The sequence below is a fragment of the Fundulus heteroclitus genome, chromosome 22 (genome assembly GCF_011125445.2).
Source record: "Fundulus heteroclitus isolate FHET01 chromosome 22, MU-UCD_Fhet_4.1, whole genome shotgun sequence".
Taxonomy (NCBI): Eukaryota; Metazoa; Chordata; class Actinopteri; order Cyprinodontiformes; family Fundulidae; genus Fundulus; species Fundulus heteroclitus.
The window spans coordinates 33889936-33913524 of NC_046382.1; the positions used below are offsets into that span (position 1 = coordinate 33889936).

Here is a 23589-nt window from a genome sequence, read left to right on the forward strand (position 1 = left end):
AGCATATTTAGTTTTTCAAGCTTAAAAATGTGTAATTCGATAAAAAATTCTTGTATGCTTTATAGAATTTCAAACATATTTATGTAACAATGTAATTCCCAAAGTGCTGAGAGTTGATTTTAGTTTAAACTTATTCAGGCAGCACCCTGTTTGCCTTGCTGCTTCCTTTCGATTGAGTCTGAAATTAATTTAGGAAGGACATTTTCATCTTGTCAATATTTGTTTAAACCAGCTCCTCTTGAAATTACTTGCGCCTCGGGGTAAACAGAGGGCTTTTTTTAGGCTGCAGGCCACATTGTTTCGGGATCCTTCAGACTTTGCATAAAGGGAAGAGAGTGGGAGTGTGTGGGACGCTCTTCTCAATGCTCTGCTGAGCTTGTAAACAGTTGGCAGTTTGGTTTTCTGTTGGATTAGTTTATTTTACTGTGTTTTATTAAGACAATAATAGATTTTAGTTGTTAGGTTACTACTTTTGGAACCCATTTTACCTCAGAAATAGATCTGTGATTAAACACAAAAAGGTTTCCCGCAAAGACAACAGTGTTTTCCCTATTCACACTTGCAGCACTGCTGTTATTTTATGATTATTTCTCCAAAATATCCTCTCGGCCTTTGGTTACGTTCATGATTTTACTGAATGACACGTGAGTGCACCCTTCCTGTCTTTCAAAAATGATTTCCTGTCCTTTCATTGGAAGACAAAGCTGTTCACTACATGTTATCTGATGAAAACTACACATTAAGTTGCTGGCCCACTTTCAGACATGTAATGCTTGGAGGTGGATCCAGAACGGTCTGAGCGGATTCTGATCTCTCTATGGTTTGTCTGAAATAGTGAGACTTTTTTCCTTCTCCCTGTTTACAGTCATAAGAGAATTCTAAGTTTTATTTATTAAAATCCTGCATCAGAGGAGACCTGTGCGTTGCAGAGGAACGCACAGATACAATGAAGTACAAATACTTTGTTAGCTTACTTAAGAAGCTTTGGCTATCTATACTTTAGATATGATTATTGATTATTCATTAGCCGATTTTGACTCTTAATTTTTATGCAATTACCTATACTTTCTATTCCTTACATTTTTGAAATGGCCTCATTACTTCTATTTTGTTTTTCAACTGGTTTTTGTTCCGGGCAGAGTGAATTTGGTTATGGTTGGAAAGAATTTTCCAAAATAGCTGGATGCAAAGTTAAATTTCACATTGTTGCCATCCGCTATAACATTGAGCATAGTACAAATTACGAATTTATCAATCAGGTTTATTAGTTATTTTGTATTTATGATTGATCACTTGGATAAATCATTCATTTTGACACCGCTGTCTAATGTATATAGACAACCATATGAGGATAATTGTGCTAATTAACCTGCCCTGGATGCATGCATTTTCTTGTCCAGTTATGTTATCTTACATCCATTTGCAGTAATAGGTTACTCCAGCTAAGCTTGGATGTACATTTATTGGAAAGGTTATTGATACCATGTCCCTGAAGGTTGACTTTTAGGCAATCAATTATGATGACTTAATGAAACATGTTAAAGCTCAGTAGTTCACATATATAGTTCTTTAATATATTTGCATTGTACTGAAATGGTTCCTTTTCAATGGGCATGTATGTAGGTGAAGGAGGTAGCCTAGAGCATCCCAAATTTTTGAGCATTGACATCTTAATGTAACATGATAGTCATCATGACATTTAGAAATGTGTCTTTTGGGAGTGACTTAGGTGACTATAAGCCTGTGCATTGGGCGGTTTAAGCTTTTGTCCTTAATGGCATTCTTTTTTCTAACATTGCTTTTACTTTTAGACTCTAAGTAGTTTAGAAACCGGTACTTGGATACTTCTGCTTGAGTAAAAAGTTTGAATTGATACTTTTACAGAAATGTTTTTAAACTCTAGTATCTATACTTCTACCTGAATATTGACTGAAAACTTTTGACACCTCTGGCGGTTTGTAAACTCTTGTTTATATTAAAGATTTGAGAATCCTAATGAACTAAGACATGGCTCTAATGGAAATTTTGACACACACACAGTGTTATAAAGGGACGGAAAAAAGTATTTGCCTCTTTTATAGATTTGGTCCTATTATTCTGTGTGTATTGTGTAAACATTTCAGATCATCCAACTATTTTAATATCAATAATCATCATAACAATACCAGTTTTCAAATGATGATTTCATTTAGTAAGGGAAAAAAAGATATCCAGTCCAAGCGTCCCTCAGTAAAAAAGTTAACCAGCCCTTAAACATAACTGGTTGTGTCACCTGGCAGCTGGCATTAACAGCCTGTTCAAAGTCCGGACTTTTACTAGGCCACTCCAAAAATGTATTCATAGTTTTTCTTTAGCTATTCAGAGCAGGAAGTTTTGGTGGAATTTGGATCGTTATCCTACACAACAACCAGAGTGTGCTCAAGCTTAAGGTCATGAACTGATGGTCAGAAATTCTCCATCAGGATTTTCTTTTTGTGAGAAGAACAGTTCAGTCAACTTGTCCAGGTCCTGAAGCAGCAAAGTGAACCCAGACCATAGAAATACCATCACTATGTCTGACTGTAGGTATGATGTTATTTTCTAACAGGCCAGGCTAGTTTTGCACCGTATCAGGCCTGAGATTGCCTTGCAAAAACTGAAACAAAAATAAGTGGTCACTCACAGTTAATTCATAATATAGCAAGCAGAAGCAATTCCTTTTTCAGAATCTGACAGGTTTGTTGGATAGCAATTTTCCCTTGGGGAAAAAAAAAGATAATTTGAGAACAGCTTTTCTATTCACTTAGGTGATCTATGTCTGACATTAAATTCTGCTGATATGTGAGGGTGCGAAGGCCTTTTGGAGCACTGTAGCTTTCACAAACGAGCAATTATTGGTGAATATTTTGGCCGTAACAAATCAAAAATCAGGGAGCCTCCCTGGAAGTGCAGCGTTAAAGTTGCATCTGGTCATGCCTGCTGTCCTGTGTCTGCGTCTGGTCCGTGAAGTGAAAGCAACACAAAGCAAAACCAGCTATTAGTAACAGAGCTGATTACATGGCCAGCAGCACGCATTTGAATAGAGCCAAACTCTGCTTGTTGTCTCCCATTGTTACCTGTTGCTGGGGAACGTCGGCTGGTCTGCTGATCAGTCATGTGTGAAATCACAAGAGATTTCGACAGGTAGATTAACACCACAGCTTGTCGGCCATTTCCTGCAAGCTTCCAGTAAAACGTGGCGATCGCCGGTGTTTGCTGGAAGTTTGATGTCCCTGAAAATCCCCAGAAAACACAATCTCTCGTTGGAAACTGATATGATAAATCTGCGCTGCACTTCCCCTGCACTTATGGAAGTGCACATTTTAAGGGATGTGACACAACCGAAAACACCTGTGACACGGCAGCTAAGAATCTCATGTGACACTGACTCACCCGTGACAGAGGCAACACATCACATCCAGACAACATTGCCATCTGTCCTTTTTTTTTTTTTTTTTTTTTTTTTTGCATTCTTTAGTTCACACTCCTTCGTCTTCACTCTCCACGTATGGAGAGCAAGCTCCGGGGGCTTGCATGTTGCAGCTGAAGATTTCAAATTTAGGTGTTGCGTATGGAGAGCGGCGACTGAGAAGGAAATGATCGTCTTATATGGCTTTGCAGTCCTAATGAGGCTATTTTATTCTAATTTATGTTTGTATGCTGTCTGCATACTTGATGCCCACTTGCTTCCAGGCCACATTTGTGCCAACTATAAAAGAGCTAAACCATAATTTATCCCCTCAAGCATTCATATATATATAAAATAGAAACATTGAAATAGGTTTTTACAACCATAAATGCTCAACAGGTAGTTGTTGGTTCTGCCATATTTTTCATTTTCAGATCATTTGGATGTTATTTCATCACCCTAACCCTGCTTTAAATGCATCCATAACCTCCCCCCCCCTGACCTGCCTGCTGTCTTCCTCGGTCTTCATCATGCTGATTGTTCACTGATGTTTTCTAACAAACCTCTGAGGACAGAACAGCCCGATCTATAGTTATATCTGAAATCACACTCATGTCGACTCTACGTACTAATTAGGTGACACGTGAAAGCAATTTGTTTGCAATGGATTTTATTTGGGGTGTCAGAGTACAACGGTGCAAAATACTGTGCCCGCTGTTGTTTTCTTTTTTTATCCCTAAATCATTTTGAAAACCAGAAACAACCATTTCCACTTCATATTTATACACTGCTCTGTGTTGTTCTGTCCTAATGAAGCACAATGCAGTTTGCGGTCGTAACAAATCGAAACGTGGGAAAGTTATAGCACTGATGGAGCTCTGTTCAGTACAACACGACTTCTGTGAAATACATGAAACTTTGCTTCCCTTCATTTTTTGAGAGCTGCGTGGTTCATGTTCCTGTGTGGTCATGAGCAGAGGAAAGAAAGATAATATCTCTTTACTGATAATTATTGGCCAGGGCGAGCAAAGGATCACCTGTTTGAAATCAAGGCACTCATCACCAACTCATGTCATCCATATATTTCAAAGTGTGTTTGTTTTTTTTTTAGGTGTAGGGGAGTGTTACTCATTCACTTTCTCCACATAGTTTTTCCGAGCTCGACTCTCGATCTGCGCCTCGTTTTACGCCAGCTGCATACTGGCAGGTTGTGTTATTAGTCACGATGAGTAAAGTTTAAACCACTTGATTTAATCCGTAACACCGCACGATCCAGACCTCGCTCGGGGTCACCCGGTTCAGATCTGTTAAAGTCACAATTTAGAAAGGATCGGACAGATTTGAGCAGGAGAGCTTGTTCAGAAGAAATGATGCGACACGTGAGAGAGAGAGAGGTTTGTTTCTCGCGCAGAGGCAGGCCTTGTTCTCCCCACCACTTCATCTCTTTGAACAGACGGTGGTGTCATTTTCACATCTCACTTTTAAAATGGAGTCGGCCGTTTTTAGGCCACAGCTCTCCCAGGGACTTTTAGCGTGTGTCTGTGCAGCCTCCCACATATCCCTGCTCTGTCAGCTCAGAGGCAGGTCTACACACACCGCAGCTTAACCAAAATGTCTCTCTGTCTCACTATATTCTCTGTTTAGGTTTCTTGTTTTTATTTTTTTTTAAAGGGTCTTTCAAATACCTCTCTTTTTTTATCTTCTTTCTTTCACTTTATCTCAAATCTGGTTAAAAAAGCAGACAGAGGAACATGACAGTGAAGGAACAAAGCACATTTATTTTTTTTTTCTTCTAAAGCTCCTCTCGCAGTGAAACCGAATCAAAAAGAGAACTGCTTTGATCGATGAGGCATTAAAGGTGACATGATTCAGATCGAACCCACCGTTTAGAAACTTGTGCTTCAAACTGAAATGTAAACTATGACTGTTGCATCTAAGGTATGATTTATGACTTTTTTTTTTTTTTTTGCTGTGTGGGTCCAGGGCTTCGAGCTTTAGTTCGGTGTGCTGACAAACCTTTTTTTAATTCTTGTTTACTTTGCTTACAGCCTCCTTTTTAATTAGCCCTTTCACTTCCATCTTAAAATATCACCAGCACAAACATGCATCAAAGCTAATTGGTGCATATATTTTCAACTTCAGTCTGAACGTGGATGATTACTTTTCGGTCTGTTTTGATTGTTTGAACCATCTAATCGCGTTTCTAAATCCTTTTATTTATTCACCTCTTCATTCTCCTCATAGTCTCGCTTTTCTAGCCCATCCAACTCTTGTTCTGCCTCGTCCCCCACATTTCCCTTCCCTTTTCAATGTCAACACGAGCGGCAGAGAAAAAGGAAAAGGCCGATATCGGCAGCTCTACCCTCTGGCGTTTCATCCTCTCTGCTTCCTTTCACTTTTTGAAACGCACGCAGCGCCTGATCGCATCAAAGCCCCAGCCTCTGCCTCTTCTCTCTCGCTCTCTGACTAATTGCGATAGTAAAAAAAAAGACGTAAAGCAGCTCTGTCTACCCTTTTGTATTTTTAGATGAGACAGTCATGCCGAATCGTTTGACGTTTTTCAGGTGCGCCCTGCAGATCGGTTCGGCTTTGCCGATCATCCCCCCCTCCCCGGCGGCAGATGTTTACGTCCCACAGAGTCGAACTGTATCTCTTCTGTCTGGGGAAAAATTGTCCTCCTCAGTTTTGATTTGACTTTTTGCTTGTTGCTTTTGTCTGTCGTTAAAAAATTGTACTCGATGGTAGCCTTTTTTTTTTTTCTTTCTTTTTTTTTTTTTTTCTTCCCTGAACTCCTTTTAGTCACAGGCCCCTGAAGGTTCCTCCGGGTGCCCTGGTGTGAAAAACCAAACCGAACAATTGATTGTCGAGTAAATTATATTGCTAAGTAATTATGCGAGTCCGACTCAGTACAGAAAGTGTGGTTTGTTTGCATTGGGTTTGTGTTTTTCAATAAATAAAAACTGGCAGTAATACTGAAACTCTGAATCAGAACTAGATTAACTTTGATCGATGAACTTTAAAAGGTGACATATAAACTTTTTCGGCTGTGGTAGGAGGAATGTTAAATGGTTGCAAATGATCATTTTTTTTCTATTTTGAGGTGCATTTACAGAGGTGTTGCTCTGCATTGACATTTATCTCATATAAAGAGGCATGGGCTAGCTTATACTATTTCTGTATTGTTTAAGAGGTGGTATTCAAACAATAATTTGCAAAGGAAAAATAAAATGCAACAAGAACAAGACAAAGGTTTGGCCTTAAAATGTTAAAACTGTCAAACACCTACCACGATATTTAATTAATGCTGGTCAAACTGAAATGTAAGCCGCGGCATGTGGCTGTATTTTTGTTTTAATTGGTGTCAGACTTGTTTTCTTCTTATAAATAAATCCATAAGTCATTCTGAAACCGTGATGCTTTGGAGTGATAATATTACCAGAGCCCTAGGGGAAATTTGCTTGTGAAATGTTCGGTTCTCTGACAACCCACTCAGTTTCGACTGGAAAAAAAAATCGTTTAACCTTTTCAGCAACAACAAATGCATGCTTTAAAAAAAAAGAGAGAGAGTGAGAGGAGGAAAAGTAAAAAAAAAAAAAAAAAAAAAAAAAATCTGAAATGTCGGTGGCTTGAATATTATCATGTTCTCTTGGTGCTTCACTGTTAAGCAATTGGTCGAAATAGAAAATCATGCTGCTGGCTACAAAGAGTTAAATTTTTGAATGATCACAGTCATCCCAATACACCGTTTGAGTCACTGGTTTTCTTTTGACGCTTTATCTGAGTGCTTGCGTTTTTTTCCCCCCTTCTTTCTTCAATGCCTTGTTTCCAGGCGTACACGCCTGAATGAAAATGTCTTGTATGACAGACCAAAAGTTCCAAAAGAACATGTCTGATATTTTTCACACTATCCTTTTCGGTAAAGTGTGGGAAAAACGACTTCTCACTGCTGACTGGATCATTTAATTCACATCTTGACTTTAGGTACATGGGTAAATATGTGTCAAATTTGTGCTGCTGTTTCTATCCCTATCATATAATTTGATGTTACAGGTCAAATTCTGCCAGTAAGTTAAAACCAGAATTTATGTCTGGGAGTTAAAAAAAAAGTTGATCTGTTTATTAAGATTATTGCCGATTTTTGGAAACTGATGAGACATCTGCTGCTTCCTTTTGCTGCCTGTAGCCACTTATCCTACTTCTTGCTGTATTTGTTGGCTCTCAGGAAGGCTTTCTGATAAGGCATTAAATGTCACGCACTGTTCGTTTGGTTTCCCTGACCTAAAATGAGACAATAAGTAAATATAAACATGTTCACCAGGTTTCAGAAAGGCAGCGCCGTGTCCGTGGGTGGCATCAGCTTGCTATCATCAGTGGCTGTTAAACCGTCTGCGTGTGTCTTTCCACAGTTTCACTGCCTTCACACAAATAGAACTACAATCTGGCATTATTTTCATATTTATCAAATTTATTTACAAGACCACGAAGAAAAAGAACACTAGCGTGGTTTTGTTGTTTTGTTTGTTTTTTTACTGAAGTGTCTCAACTTGTGGCGGCTTTGCATTCATGTACCTCACAATATTCCAACCACAATTCTGTGCTAATGTCTCTGTGTGTACATACTATATGTGTGCTTACATGTACAGAGTAATTTTGCACATTAATAATGCAACTAAGTTCGTTTTGTAATCTGTAAGTAAACATGTTCTGTATCAGTGTGTACTCAATCCTGTACATACAGTATTTATACAAATTTCACTGAGTCTGCACAGCTCTATGGATGTGTGTGGGTGTGGGTGTTTCACAGTGTTGCAGACATCAAATTACTAATATGTGTAAGGTGCATTTCCAAATTAGTATTCACTTATCTATGGTCTTTCAGGTGCAGATCTGCCTCTGTATGTATATTATTATTTGTTAATAATTACTGGAGTGTGAGTTACTGCTTGTGGGTGCATGTATTTTAAGAGCCTGTGCAACGTGTGATATGTGTCCCGCTGTTTTTGTAAATGTAGAATTGCTTCATTTCTTTTCGATTTTTCACTGGCGCGTGGCTTGCGGAGTGCATCCATTTCTGCAGAACGGGTTTGTTTGTTTATTCTTTCTGTACCGAATGCACACGATGAGTACAAAAATAACAAGAATGAAACAATATGACTCATGTCCTCAAAGCCTTCTCTAAATATGTCTAACAATCGAGCAGGTGTGTGTTACTTTTTGCACTGAATTCGGCAGAGTTGGAGTGCAGTCTACATTTCAGTTTGAAAATGCACAGGATCTTTTATTTCTATCTGCAGGGCTCATATTGCATGCACTGCTGTAGTAGTGTGGGTGTATTCTAAGTAAGTGTACGACTGTGCACGCACGCCTTTGTTGGCAAGTGTGTGTATGCAGTTCATGTGTGAAGTATGCCTTCGCAGACGTGTTACTAATACTTTGCAGCAATATAAGCCATAAATAGTAACATTTGGGGTAGATTTTACTTTTTATATATTTTTACATTTTAGAATTACACTTAATGTAGCTCTTCCAAGCACTGTGTCAGATAGCACTCTCCATAAACAGCACAGCTGATTCAAATTCTGTTAGTTTTTAGACTTAAGCTAAACATGTAAAATCCTCTTTTTGTTCTCTCTTGAATCAGTGTAACCTGGCTATATGTATGTGTGTGTGTATATATGCATGTATGTTGTATGTGTATGTATGTATGTGTATGTGTGTGTGTGTGTATATATATATATATATATATATATATATATATATATATATATATATGCGCACACACACACACACACACATACACACAAGTATGATGCTCAGCCTGTATGTGTGTGTGCGTGGTGATCAGAGTATGTATTTATTTGCATGCACATGGGTGTGTGAAGGAGTTTGTTCCCTCTTCGCTCGGCTCATCATCTGTCCCGCCTGACATTTACACATTCAAATCAGAGACTGTTTATCCTCTGTTTTGAGACACATGACAAGATTTCTTGCTTTGTTAAAGCTAATCACCGGCGTCACTGCATGCGAAGACATGCATGCAAAGGCTCACTCACCACAGATGTTTTCAAATTGAGTTAAAACCTCACATCTGTAAGACATCAACATTTTAGGAACTAAAACAGGGGCCTTGTTTTAGCCCCATCACTGGGCCGTTAATTTTTTTTTTCCCTTTTATTGTATGAATTTTCAGCGTAAGTGTTGTTGTCTGTCTAAGTGACTGTAGATGTTCTTGCTCTCAGGGTCTTTGCTTCAACATCTGTTTTGATTCTTTGATGCCTGACATATTATCAAATGTCAGAGTGATTTTTTTTTTACATTTTTTTTTTTTTTTAGAAGTCTGCTCTTTATTTCCATATTATCACCTTCATGCAATGTGCAGTTTGTGGCAAAGGGAGGAGTTACCAACTCAGCACAAATTGGGTTTTGATAAGGTCAGACTTGCATGTAAACAGGTGCAAGGTCTGCGGGAACCTAAACAAAGAGAGTTACACAACTGATTAGTTAAAAGAATACATTTTATATTCAGTCATACAACTAATAAAACTCTAAATTACCTCTCAACTTTCATTTACCATTGATGCTCTTAATTCTTTACGACAAATGTATTATCTTCATACCTTTTAATATTTCAAAGGATGTTGGCAACTTTAACATCCAATAAAGAAAGATTCACAAACTATGTTCAGTTTTATGTATGATTAGGGCTGGGACAATAACGTTTCCTTTTACCAAATAATAAAGGTAAGAGATAATGGGCGATAACTCAGGATAAGTCCTAGTAAAGAAAGCGAGTGACAAAACCTTTGTCACAAGAAAGCATTTAACTATATATATATATATATATATATATATATATATATATATATATATATATATATATATATATATATATGTGTGTGTGTGTGTGTGTGTATAAAAATTCATTTTATTTGTTTTTAGTCTTGTGAGCTTGCATCGTATTATTTATAGGAAGAGCAGAAGCAACGTCACAGCTTGCGTGAGGGTAGGAGGCAGAATTCTAAAATTTAGAAAACAAAAAATGCATATAGAGTCGACATCTAAAACTAGCAGTAATAAGATGGCAACATATGTAGGAGGGTTAACATCCTTAACTTAGCTTGGAGATTTCCAAGTGTGCTAGCATTTCTAGAGTCAACATGTTCCATAAGTGAAAGAGGCTGAAAGCTCAAAACAATGAAACAATTCAAGTTAGATAGCCTTCCTGTTATCTGCTGAAAACCTTGCTCTCTTTCGCAGCCTGAATCATGTGCAGACATATCTTGAGGTGTTGTGGAAAATATAATTTCCTTTTAAACGTTTTGTTACATTTCTGCTCTTCAACCGGCTCCTCTATAAACAACTTACTAGGACTGAAAGTAGCTAGCCTTTAGTCGGCTTTCCTCAGTAACGGCTTCCAAACCGAAGAGTGTTGCAGCTGATGCAATGTGGTTGCCTCTAAGCTTGGTGCATTCACTGATTGGAGAAATATCAGACTTTTTAGTTTCCCACTGGCTGGTCACAGCTCAGGGATGATTATGCTGAAAATCATACAATTCTATTCACCAGCAAATATTTTTTTGTTGGATATGTTTTGTAATGACAAATTTTCGTTAACTTTGTCTGTGTTCCTGATGTCACCCCCTGGCCCAAAAACGTAATTACTAAAGAAAAACACAGCTATTCAGACATTTGTTGGTACATTAAAGACTTCTACATGACTGTTTGCTGTTTTAGTTGGTTGAATTTTTTTCTCAACAGAACCCTTTTTTTTTAATGAACCAATCATCTGCGCGCACTGATGCAGCTTGAATTTGAACCATATCAGTGGAATTTATTGAGACGATCAGATTACTAGCACGATATTTGTCATCAGCATGAATAAACCCTTCCCGAACCATTTTTGCTCGTTTTTGATGGGTTCAACCTCCTGAAACTGAAATTCAAATGACACTCACGCATGCAGATATCAGTCATGTTTTCATCTCTAGATTTCACCTACTCCTTGTAATATGGCTTTCTCAGTTGTGTAGTTTCAAGTTGATAATTATGCATTTTGGGGTCCGCCGTAATATTAACGTCTCTCCGCTAGGCTCTGCTCCTGTGTTGAGGAAATAATTTTCGACACGTCTTCACAACACCATCGCTTTGTGACTTTGTTTGGGTTTGGTCGAGTCTGTTCTAGCAGCATGGAGTCTCTGTACCAGAAAAAAAGCCACGGACTGGTTTGAAGTTGCTGTTTTTTTCTTTATAGTGGGTGTGAAGGTGTTTAAGTAAAACATCTTAAAGCCTTACCATATCCTGCCTGATATAAGTGCCTTCCAAACCACATAAGCCAGTAAGCTCTGATTCCTACATTTATAATTTTTTCTCATGTCACACTTATGTAATCTTCTAATCATAGAAAAAAACATAAAGAATGTATTTTTACACAATCGTTTTAGAAATTTTACAGGAGGAATTTACAGACATGATAAACTCAATCATGATGTTGAGGCTAAAAGCGCCCCCTCCCATTGCTTTAGTTACGGTACCTTTATTATGATGCTACTGAGTGTACTGACTCTCAATATTACTCTGTGAAGAGCAAAAGGGGCAAAAAGGAGATTTTTTCTTGTTGCTTAACTCTAAATTTAAAAATAATTCCTGATACAGATGGTTAAACATTGCATCTGACATAATAAATGATTAATCTATCGGCAGTAATAGAAATTTTCCTTGTCTTGTATAAAGACGATTACATCATATTACATATTTTATACAATTTTTGTTGTGAATTCCTGAAGATTATCATGCAACGGAAAACATATACTGGCTAATGGTTAGTTACCACATAGTTGCAGCTGTTCCCAACGGGTTCTGTTTTCCAGGGGCAACTTTTCTACACGTTGCATTTACTGATTCCTGAGACAAGTCACGAATATTGGAGGCTGCGCACAAAATATTTTGCAGCACTGACAGAACAATCATGCAAGTCAGTGAGTGGGCTGTTGAAACAGTCACTCCAAGAACATCCGTTCTGTGTTCGAGCCTCATGTTTTTACCTTGCGAAAGCACGCATGCCATTATGATGAGGGGGGGAAAAAAGGAGAAGTTGAATGATGTTGTAAAAAGCTACCATAGAAAGGTGGAGGGTTTTGAGTCAGCAGACCTTTTGAGAGATAATTGTTTTCTATATCTGACTAGATTTCTTTCAAACTTTTAAGATACTTGATCTTTAATTCTGGTAAAAAAAAAGGAGAGTTCTGGTGTAGCAAACAAAAACAAATAAGCATAATAAGTAAAAAAAGGAATCTGCATATATTAACAAAATCATCCTCTTGAAAAAGCTGCAAGATCAAAGACAACATGTTTGGACTGAATGGAGTCATAGCTTTGTTTGCAGTGAATATTGGCCATACCTTCAGCTTACTCACTGTTACTGAAAGCTCTTTGTTGTCTGCTGTTGTAGACATATGCGGTGAACTGTATACAAACCTCAGTTAAATGTAAATATGCTGCAGTCGGCCACACTGAGAACTGAAACATATTGATTCTGGATTTTCCCTGTGCTCTGCTGCCTCAGCTTCTCACTGATATTAAACCCTCTCACTTCCTTTTTGAGGCCGGTTTGTTTATCAGCCAACTGCTATTTTTACAGGAGGCTTCTGCTCACTTGCAGACTTCGTTTACCGTTGAAAAGGATGTGTCCTCTCCTCACATGTTGCTATTGTTGTGCATCTTCCAGGCAGGTGTATATTAATATTCTTCTGACTTGGCAGGTTGACATTTTAAGGCAAAAAATAATTGTTAGAATAGCTTCAACATGAGAGGATGAAAAGATGCTGTTTGAACAGACCTGTTATGAAATGATGAATAATCTCCATCAGTGTAACGGTCTCACTAATCAGGACTTTACAAAGTAACCTTTTGTATGTAAGGCACCTTAACAGGGTGTTAGGTGTCACGGTCTGCACAGTTTTTGTTTTTTGTTCTGCTTTAGCATTTCAGTATCTTTTAGATTATGTTTTAGTCCTTGTTTGACATCTCAGTCTTTTCTTAGTTATCCTAGTTATTTTCCTTATTTCCCCCTGGTCATCCTGTGTTTCGTATATTTATTAGATCAGCCTTGTTTCAGGTCCCTTCTGTACACAGGGATTAAACAGTTAGTTTATTCCCTGTGTCTAGTTATTCTCAGTTACATTTATTCTCTTCCTTGTTCCCCTGTTGCTCTCTCTCGCCCCCTGTTGCCACTCACTCTCTCTCTCTCCTCAGTTTTTCCTCCCGCTCCTTCTCCACACCTGCCATCAGTCAGTCAACCCGATGCCATTGTTCCAGCTCTCATCCTCCCAGTATTTAAGCTCCTCTCATTTTTCCACTCGCCGCCGGTTTCTACTGTTTGCTTACCGGATCTACGTTTTTGTTTTTTTCTTTGCTCTGGCCCCTGCATCCTCCAGGGTTTTTTGTGAGTTTTGATTTTCATTAAATCCACCAATACATTCTCGCACTGCCTCTGCCTCTCTGTATTTGGCTCCAACAAAACCACTACAAATTATGACATCAGGACTGTGTTATGATGTCATATATCAGCAACATATCACCATAGAGTGCGAATCGGACGGGTTTCCATCTACTGATTTGTAGTGAATAAACCGGGTGATGCAAAGCGTAATGTACGTTGACATTATGTTGTAATAAACAGGAAGTAAAGGTTACAAACTAGCACTGACCACAGATCAGTAATGGAGCGAGGCTTTAATTAATGTGCCCCTTTTTTATTTTTTTTATTTACATAAGATCTTTTTTAGCGAGTAGATCTTCTAATGCTATAGCTGCATCCTGACATGATCCAATTGAATCACACCTGTCTAGGGCCGTTCAGGCATGTTGTATGTGGTGAGAAGGGCAGATGTGCACATCTCCAGGATGTGCAAATGGACCCTGAAAATGATGGTTATCAGAGGTGGGGAATCCAGGTTCAGAAAGTAAAAAGCTGGTCTAGAGATTAGTTCCAACCATTTGGATTTCCAGATCCACAGGAGAGACGGGGACTAAAATAATCTGTTTAAGTGAAGAGGATGAAGGAAAATCCAGCAGGGTTTTTACTTTCCTTAGGCTGGGCTCCCCAACTCTGATGGTTACTAAGAGTTATCTTAATTGCCTTCAAACTTAAATAAGGTTTCCCATATGCTGCTGTCCAGCTACGATCTAAGAGGTCTTTAAAAAGGTAATGTAGGAATCTGTCCTGTGTAAAGTGGTCCTTACAAGGTTTTAAAGGTACACATACAAGAGCAACTCGCATAAGCAAAATCACATGACATTATGACAGTGCGTTTTTCTCTCCCCCCTACCCCCCAAAAAAAGACAGAGCTAGATTTATGAAAGGTTGTTCAAGCAACCAAGAACACATTATTCTGTAGCTCGCAGAACAAACTTTGGTAGCAATAAATTGAGGTAATAGTGTTTCTTACCTGTCACATAACAGTGTAGCGATTTTGGTTTATTTAAAAAAAAATTGCATGTTGTTTTTATCAGTCTATTGCTGAGTCTGCACCCTTTTGAAGGCCGCTCAAATGCATCCTTTCCCCAGAACCCTGATATGAAGGATTAGTCATGTATCCTACATGGCCCTCCCTATCCCATGGTTCATTGCAAGTCTGGTTAACCAAAAGTGTTTAAGATTTTAAGCCGTCTTTGACACAACATAAACATTTACAATGTTTTTGGGTTATAATGCCGTGTAAAACTCAAATACCGACTTGGTTTAATCAAGATGATGCTTCATTGCAGAGATGTCTGTTCCTGCTGTGCTTACAGCCTGCTCACCTTGCCAGCAAACCGGGTCTAGGCTTGCTATACCCGGAGAGAACGGCTAATTCCCAGCACATTGTTGTCACACTCCTCCTGCCTTTTACCGCTGAGTGGATGTTAAACACGGATATAATTCAGTCAGATGAGATCAATCGCTTCATGTTTGGTTTATTGTTGTTTAATTTGTTTCTAAGCAAATCGATTTGCCTGAGATTAAAGTCAAGCTTCAAACAGGTATAGGCCTAGTTTGGTTTAACTTTAATGTCTTAATCGGGAACAGGGGAGTCAATTTGGAAATGAATAATTCGCTCATCTTTAACACATAGTTGTGACGACGGTACAACTGCTTGAGTTCCCTAAGAATTGAATTAAGAAGACTAAACAAAAAAAAACAATTTGCTCCGTGTTCACAGCTTCACAGTTTCGAGCTTTACGCTGTCCTGGTTGCTAGGCGACAGCAGTTACCTGAGGTCAGGACGGGATCAGCTGGAGAAGCCAGGACTGTCCAATTTCACAGCTTGTCCCTGTCGGCCTACGTGGTCTTGGCGGCCTCTGAAGGACCTGGCCTACCTAGACTGGGTCCTTTGAAGAATGCAGCCCCTGATTTTGGACAGCTTAGATTGGGCCTTGACATTTTACAGCCCCCCCCCGGGGCCAACACCTGCCCTTTTTAGATGTAACAAAACCATGTCTTGCATGAATTGTTCATTTTGCCTGACAATACGGACACGCTGCTTTTATTTCGTAAAACCGGCTTTACTTGAAGCCGACGATGGATTTGTTTATTTGTTTTGTCTCTGTGTGGGTTGCAACACTAGTACTCTTTCATGTTGTCAAGTTTCTCTGCTGCGGATAGCCACGCCTGACATGAATGACACATAATGCTGACGAACACACGGAGAGCACAACGCGTTGGAGGGAGGGGAATCCAAATCCAATTTCCTAATCTGGTTCAGCATTTGGGCAAAGCTGTTCTTAGCAGGTTGCAGCTAACATTTCTTGACACTTCTTTTTCTAAAAAATAATTTGCTACAGAAAAATAATGTAACGTTTCAATTTCAGTGTAACATGGCAATTCATTGTTTTTCTGACGCAGTATATACTGTTACCATCTGCCCCCACGCCTCCTGGTTTGAAGTTATTATCAAATATGTTTTGGCCCTCAACCGCCATCATATTTACACATGTGGCCCCGGTCTATACTGTGAATGTTAATGCACAGCTGTTTTAAGCTCATGGCGGCTCCATCATGCTGCATGAGCAGGCTTTGAACAGAATGCCTCACATTTACCTTACCTAGATTTTAGTATTCGGGTTTTCATGGTTGACATGGCTGACCTGATGCAGGACCCCTAGGTTCATCTCCCTCCAGGAAAATCATCAGTCCTCCACTGGGCTGGACAGTTGGTCGGAAGTGCGGATGAAAATATGTTGGCTGCTGTGTGAGCTGGTGGGACGCAGCATAGCCCAACATCTCCAGCTTGGTTTCACGTGTCCCACAGACACCGTTCCAGATCTGTTGTGGTGCGTTCAGGTTTCCGCTTTGCCAGTTTTTACTTGGTGTCTAACACAGTGGACGTGTGTTAGCGACGGCTTTTGATGAGAGTAAATTGACCTGATCTTGTTTAGCTACAGTTGCAGTTTCCTAATTCTATGACCTGCCAGGGAAGAGCATGTGTTTAAGTCCTGATGCCAAATAACCTTAAAGTTTAAAAAGGGTGTAGATATTATTTACCAGGATGGATATTTTGTTCAGTGAGACACAGTTTTGATTTACCATCTTTGCTTTAAAGTTGTAGTGCCATTTGGGCTAAATAGTCACGGGTTAGGGGACTTGACCCGTTTGTTGCTAAAGTGGTATGTCAACATAAATCTTAGAATCTCTGCATTTTCTCCTCCATGTTAAATGAATATTATTAGCTATGTATTGTATCTTAGAAGTAGAAGCTGAATATTTGACTTGCTCTAGATGGATGAATGTAGGATGGAGGACATGTAACAAACCCTCTGGTTGGTTGACTATAAGCGTAATGCGTTGCCAGATTTGGACATGTTCAAACCTGAATGAAATGATTGCATGACCTTCTCAGCAACCATCAAGGGCAGCAGAGGCCTATTAGTCACCCATTTGTTAGGCCAGGTGTGTGGAGGCAGGACAACACCTAAAACATGCAGGACGGTGGCTCCTGACCACCAATGTCGAAGACCCCTGGTCTAGAGCAACTTTGCACTTAGAAGCAAATTTACAAAATATAGAATCAAAGAATTCAAGCTGTTTTAAAAGCCAGAGGAGAAAGGAGTACTATATTTTTTCCTCTTCTTGATTGTGAAATAGATATGCAACAAAGTAATCTTACATATTTTACAAAGCCAAATTGATCAGTTCTTAAGCAAAATTGTTTGTATGATCTTTTTTTAAAGTGCTATTCCCCCTACAAAGTATGAAACCTGACCGAACTTCCTTCAGGAGAAATATTTCATACTTTTTCGCCCCGTCTCCATTTTCATAACTGTTTCCTCTGTTATGTTATAATCTCTATAGTCACCAACAGGGGGTGTCTCGTCTGGTTACCTAAATAAGTCTTTTTGTAAAGCTGTAGATGGGAAAACAAAGTGTTTTATGCCATTTTATTTTATTTGTGTCCTCTATAAACACAGACGGAACAAGCATGATATTCATCTGTGTTGTGCTCTCATTTGAAGTAAAATAGGGGATGCCACAAAGTTTGCATCAGTGCAGGGGAAAAATCTTTAACAACATTTTTATGATTGTTTCTTAAGATTGACCACCTACTTCCTTTGTTAAAGACAACAGCACTCATGGCCAGACTAATAAATCAGCAGATGATAAATTAATCTGCAAACCATGCAGATTCTTTATTTTAGGCACTTTATTCTGTCATATAGTGAAATAAATTAAGTCCCAAATTATAGCTTTTTAAATAAACAAAGACAAAGCATTAGGATATGAAGTATTCATCTCATGAAAATGTGTGCGTAGGTCTAATTTGCATCATTAACCACATGGCTAACTGGGGCAGATGGTTTTCTGTACATATAGTCTGTATGGTTAGTTTTTCCTGGGTTCATTATTAGCTTTGGGTTTTTAACTTTTATTTCTTTTTAGGTATACTTACAAAAAAGAAATGGAAGAAATATTAACCAAGAATAAATAAATAAGTTTGTACAGAAAAACAAACCTGAACATTATGCAACCGTGAGCTGTATTGTGCCGATGACATTTATATAGATTTTTTTTAGTCCCCTGTGTAAACTGGTAACCACGCATTTTGTACCAAAACAGGTCCGGCAAGTCAGAAGCTATATTATCATACTCATGAAATTTGCTTGTGAAAGGTCAGTGATAAACCTGCAGATTGTCATCAGTCAAGTGAATCACTCACTACGTAAAAACAACACTATGGTTTGGTTATCAGGTACAAAATGTGACAGCAAATCCCCTTAGTTTCACTTTCATGTTCTGTCCAGAAAACTTAAAAATAAAATTCAATTCTGTAACCCAGATTGAGGAGCTGAGTTGTGCATCTTTTGTTTTTGTCCCCATAGGTGTAATTCTTAAAAAACAAATCAAGTCAAGTTTATTTGTATAGCACATTTCAGCAACAAGGCGGTTCAAAGTGTTTTACATCATGAAAACATAAAAACAACATAAACACATTGAAACGGTCACTGGTTGTGAAACCAGTAACAAATATTAAATTGTATCAGGTGAAAACATCAATACACATTAGATATGTTGGTCAGTGTTCCTGTTATTATGGGCAAAAAGCAACTCTAGACAGGTGGGATTTCAGTCTTGATTTAAAGGAACTCAGTGTTTCGGCAGAATTGCAATTTTCTGGACGTTGGTTCCAGATTTGTGGAGCATAGGAGCTAAATGCTGCTTCTCCATGTTTCAAGTTCAAGTAACTTTATTAATCTGTTAGGAACTACTTCTGTAAAGCAGCGGCAACTTACAGTGCAGAGAAGAAAGACACAATAACAAACCTCAGTCACACACAGACATTAGGCACCACTGCACACACATCATAAGCCTATAAATATACAATAAATATCATTAGAATGTCTAAAAATAATCAGTTTCTGTAAACAAGTCTAGTTTAGGTAGGTACAAAGCTGGACATTGCTCTCTTTGTCCTGGATGACAGTGACCTGTACCTGCGACCTGAGGGGAGGGGGCTGTGCTGACTGTGGAGTGTGTGAGTGCTGTCGGCAGCTATCTGCAGACCTTTTGATTTGACTCTTCTGTTGTAGATGTGTGAGAGTAGTTCCTGTTGTTGACCAATAATTTTAGTGCTGAGCTTGATGATCTTATTGAGTGAGTTACGGTGGAGTGTGCTGGATGACCCAAACTAAGCTGTTATGTTAAATGTCATGATTGACATTGATTTACAGGAAAACATCTGTAGAAAGCAGACAAAACTGACTGGCCAACCTTGCAGTTTGCAGAGTTTTCTTAGGAAATAGAGAACCTGCTGGCACTTAGAGAAGAAATTTTTTGCACGAAGATATGTGTATGAATGGACTTGTTTTATTGCCTCATTGTTGATGTGAAGCGTTGTGGTGTGTTTTTTCTCTTCTTAAATCTATAACCAGTTCTTTATTTATTATATATGTATGTATGTGTGTGTATATATATATATATATATATATATATATATATATATATATATATATATATATATATATATATATATATATATATATATATATAAAAGTATTAGTTGGGTATTGTCTTTATTTTTTATTATATCCATATTAAGGCCTTCAGTACAGCTACAAAATCTCATTGCTGTTTTTCCCTGCATATATGCACGGCCAACAAGTGCAGTAAATGGTGTCTAAGCTGTAATGTTTCTGGTGTTGCGGGGTAAATACGGTCTGAGGGCTCTGGGTTTTGCACCGTTATGGTGTAGGCGGGCAAAATATAAGGTCTTCCTATAGATTTGATAAGATGTGCAGATGCATAAAAATCTCTGGGCAAAACTGTTGTTTGATTACTTTCACAGCAACATGTGATGAGGAAGTAAAAAAAAAACAAAAAAGGGATAGTGAAAATTGCATTTATTTGCATGTTTTTGGGAACAATATTTAAGGAAAAAGAAACGTACAGGAAGTAATTTGTTTTTCAAAGGAGATAATTGAACACAGAAAGCATTTTATGTTTTCTTTCATTATATAATAGTCTGCAATAATGTTATAAATTGTATTTATGCACAATTTTAACAGGCAATAGCCTCCATTGTAAATTTGGGTTGAATCTTCAAAGGAATACATCATGATATTGTTGACATTAAAATAAAATAAAGTGGTTGAATCAGTTTAAGACCCAAAATCAACATTAAGTAAAAAGTACAATAGGATGGATTTATTAACTATGTATGAATTGAAGTCAGGTTCATTTACCCCCAGTTGCAAGGCTGTTTTTCTTCCCCATCTTTCTCTGTCATACAGAAACTGGCTTTGTGTGTAGTCAGCTCTGCCCGCAAAATAATGCATCCGCCCGTTAAGTGTGTGGGATGGTTTTTAGGTGCTGATGTATCTGTTGAACAATACACAAAGACGTGTAAATTATGGATGAGAAACGTAATTTAAAGACAACAAAGTGTGTGTGTGTGTGTGTGTGTGTGTGTGTGTGTGTGTGTGTGTGTGTGTGTGTGTGTGTGTGGTGTGTGTGTGTGTGTATGTGCTGAGTCTTTGGAATAAAACTTTATTTTACGTATAAAATTATAAAATAGTTTCATGTCTTCTTGAATCTAATGTTACTATAGACATGTTGGGTAAATACTAAATGTGAGTCTGTTTTTGTGATAAGTGGGGGAAAATTTATGTTTGTCATAATTTTAAAAGTACATTTAGTTTTTTTTTCCACTTTTTATCTGACCACATATTATATAAAAAGTGCTTTAGAATAATCACTTATCAAGCATTATGAAACGAGCTGTAGTCATTTAGAGTTTTTCAGTGGTTAACATGTGAGACGTGATTGATCCCTGTGATGAGGGCATCTTAGTATCTGTTGACAAAAAAAATACATCAAATTTAAATTATGTAAGCTAAGGAGTTCTCAAACATGCACCCAGTATCGTAAGGAGAATAACTACAAGCTCTTTCTGGATTGAAAGGGAGATTTCTCAAAAACTCTACTGTGTTTTGTGTTCTCATAAATTTAGCAGCATTCATACATTTATGAGTCAGCTGAAAGGAGTGCGATATCATACGGCAGTCAGTAAAATGGTAACATGAAAGAAACATTTTGGCTGACGTATTGTCTTTTTTTCTTCTCAGAAACTCTTTTACAGCAGAACATGCTGAGATTTTTCAAATTTTAAATTTGACCACTTATATGAATCTGTATTTGTTGAACTAAAAATGGGCAAAAAGAACAATATTAAACAGAACACATCTAATTGAATAAATGTCTAAAATGAGATTTAACCCCTGAGTCTAAATAGTATTGCCTATACAGCTTTTTAGTTTAAATTATCAAAACTAAAAACAGACCATTTGCCTTTTTTACTTAAAAAACCCTAATACTTTTCATGATTATGGAAAGAATTAGCATCTAGGAATCTTCAACAAGTTATTTTGAACAAAGTCCAGGTCTCCCGTGTTACTCAGATTGTCACAGAGGGGATTTCTTTGTTCATCTCTTCTGCAGGGCAGAGGCACAATGAGGAGGCAGTTTCACCGCAGGACTTGAAGGCAGGTTTCCACTGCATTCAGCCATCGTGAGAAGCGTTGGGGAAACCACCTCAGCTGAGCTTATCTGGTAGGAGTTTATATCTCTGTGAATTATTGTACTTCCAGTCTGATAAGTGTCTTGATATCAGATAGTTTTTTTGGTAATACTCCAGGAATATTCCTTGTTTATTGGCTTCTGTGTGTTTTCAAGCAAATGTTAAGACATTATCCTCCTGAGTTTTTTTTTCTCAATTACTTAATTCATTAGTTTCATTCAGATTCATTCAACAATAAATAAGGTTCATATTGGAAAGCCTTAAGTTTATCATTTAGGACTTATTCAAAGGCTGTTGTTTTGTTTTTTTCCAACACTGATATCAAATGTTAATCTTTCAATGTTAACTAAGTCACTGAATCTTTTACATCAAAACTGTCATTTTGATGTAAACATTGAGTTTATGGCCAAATATCAACGACAAAGGGTCTACATGCTGCCGAGACCAAACTCAATTATGTTATTAGGTAATACGTTTTTAATCTGTCCTTCAATGACAGCCTCTTAACTTTTTTGACGCTAGTACGATGGGCTGTCAGTTAAGGATGAGAAGTGTCTTCTTGAACATCGTAAAAGTCTCCTCTAGAATCATGGGTGCACATTTGAAGGATCTGACCTTTCCCTGGAAGGGTCATGTAGACAAAAAAGCCTAATGCATTGTTAGTAGATGGTTACAAGTTTGTCTTTATGCCTTCTGTGGTGGCATTATTACACGTTCTCAAGGAAAACTAACAGGTTTTCAAATTCTGTCATCCCTTCGGCCATTGGGGTAATAAATGATCTTTGTTCCTGTTGACCTTTCACACTAAGTTTGTTCTGGCCTATCAAGATCTTGCTGCTGATATCACTGTGTGTGTGTGTGTGTGTGTGTGTGTGTGTGTGTGTGTGTGGGGGGGGGTTCTTCTGTATATTTTTCTAGTGGGCCTTTGAGATTTATTTTTATGTCTTGATCTGTGAACTGTAAACTGAATTGTGCCAATAAGAACAAGCCAAGAATAGTTTGTATAGCACATTTCACTAACAGGACAATTCAAAGTTTACTTTACAAGAAAAGAAAATCACTGAGAAAAGTACATTGCAGTGGTGTAGTAAAAGTAGATAAGAAACATTTAGGCTACAAACTTGAGGTTAATAGTATATATAGAACAATCTAAGGCAACTCTAAACAAATTGAATAAAAGTGAAGATTTCAGCACTTTTAAAGTAAGATACATTAAAATTTCTGGTTCTGCAAAAGGCAAAAGAAAAAAGTTAGCTCACGTCAGCAACACATGTTGCCAAAGAGGGGTTAGCATTATGTGTGGAATACAAAATGTGGCCATTGGTGCATAACACAATGCCCACTAAATAAGATGTTGCTATAGCAAAGTCTCCAGACCCAGGGTAAACTAATATGACAAAGATATAAGCCAATTAAACCAGTGAAGATGAGGAAGTTGGAGGAAATATTTTTGAAGAGCAGTACCTTGAAGATCTAACAGACCGTGGCAATAGATTGAAAAGCACTATATGTCAAGCCCATTTTTCTGCTCCATGTTTGTTACAAAAATGTACATAAACTCAGGCAACATTCATGGCAGACCAGCACTGTTGCTTTGATGCATTCCTACCAATC

At 38.0% G+C, this 23589-nt stretch overlaps 1 long non-coding RNA gene across 2 annotated transcripts in view; it reads left to right on the forward strand.

Annotated features, from left to right (window-relative positions):
• LOC105937220 overlaps positions 1-23589 on the forward strand; it is a 117039-nt gene that overhangs the window by 79131 nt on the left and 14319 nt on the right. For both annotated transcript variants that reach the window (XR_001166921.3, XR_001166923.3), the window contains one exon: positions 21897-22007. This is a non-coding gene — a long non-coding RNA (uncharacterized LOC105937220). The remainder of the gene's footprint in view (positions 1-21896; positions 22008-23589) is intronic.